Genomic DNA, 1,452 nt, shown 5'->3' with positions numbered 1-1,452 from the left:
CTGCTATGACATGCAGACTGATTCTCTGCTGACATGAAGCCAGATTGTCTGTTACGGGACCTCTCTCCTCTGCCTGGGTGCTGGGTAGTGTTGAGCGCGAATATTCGAAAAGCAAATTTTTTTCGCGAATATCGCAACTTCGCGATTTCGCGAATATTTCGAATATAGTGCTATATATTCGTAAAAACGAATATTCGTTTTTTGTTTTTTCCCCCCCCCCCCCACAAAATTACAGTACACATATAATTGATTGTTTCCCAAAGGTCCAACAGCTCAGATCTTACTCACATTGCCTAGAAAGTGATTGAGGCGCGAATCTTCGTAAGGCGATTTTATTAGCGCACATGCGAATATCGGCACGTCCCAGAACAGAGGCAAAGGGCTTTGCATTCATACATTAGTGAATTGAGTTGCGAATCTTCGTAAGGCGATTTTATTAGCGCACATGCGAATATCTACACTTGTCCCAGAACAGAGGCAAAGGGCTTTGCATTCATACATTAGTGATTGAATTGAGCTGCGAATCTTCGTAAGGCGATTTTATTAACGCAAATGCAAATATCTACACTTGTCCCCAGAACAGAGAGGCAAAGGCCTGTGCATTCATATAGTATAGCACCATATTCGCGAATACGTAGAACTTCGTAAAATTCGATTAACGAAAATTCGTATTTTTTATTTTACTTTCCACCTTACAGATTACATTGATCTGTACTCTGTCAACTACTGTCATCACCCCCCACTGTATCTCGATTGATTCCCAAAAGTCTCACATTCCCTAGAAAGTGATTGAGGTGCGAATCTTCGTAAGGCGATTTTATTAGCGCACATGCGAATATCTACACTTGTCCCAGAACAGAGGCAAAGGGCATTGCATTCATACATTAGTGATTGAATTGAGTTGCGAATCTTCGTAAGGCGATTTCATTAGCGCACATGTGAATTTTGCATAGCATATGTATTATGCGATGCGAAAATTCGAATTATCGCATATGCGAAATAATAACGAATTTGAATAATCGCGAATATTTTACGAATATTCTTTCGAATATTCACAAAATTTCGCGAATTCGAATATGGGACATGCCGCTCAACACTAGTGCTGGGCCTAAATTTATGACAATGGACTGTTGCAGTGGTGGGTGACGTGAAGCCTGATTCTCTGCTATGACATGCAGACTGATTCTCTGCTGACATGAAGCCAGATTGTCTGTTACGGGACCTCTCTCCTCTGCCTGGGTGCTGGGCCTAAATATATGCCAATGGACTGTTGCAGTGGTGGCTGACGTGAAGCCTCATTCTCTGCTATGACATGCAGACTAATTCTCTGCTGACATGAAGACAGATTCTCTGTTACGGGACCTCTCTCCTCTGCCTGGGTGCCGGGGCCTAAATATCTGAGAATGGACTGTTCCAGTGGTGGGTGACGGGAAGCCAGATTCTCTGCTATGG

The sequence above is a fragment of the Bufo gargarizans genome, chromosome 8 (genome assembly GCF_014858855.1).
Source record: "Bufo gargarizans isolate SCDJY-AF-19 chromosome 8, ASM1485885v1, whole genome shotgun sequence".
In the NCBI taxonomy this organism is placed as follows: Eukaryota; Metazoa; Chordata; class Amphibia; order Anura; family Bufonidae; genus Bufo; species Bufo gargarizans.
Note: the sequence above shows the minus strand (reverse complement) of the source record.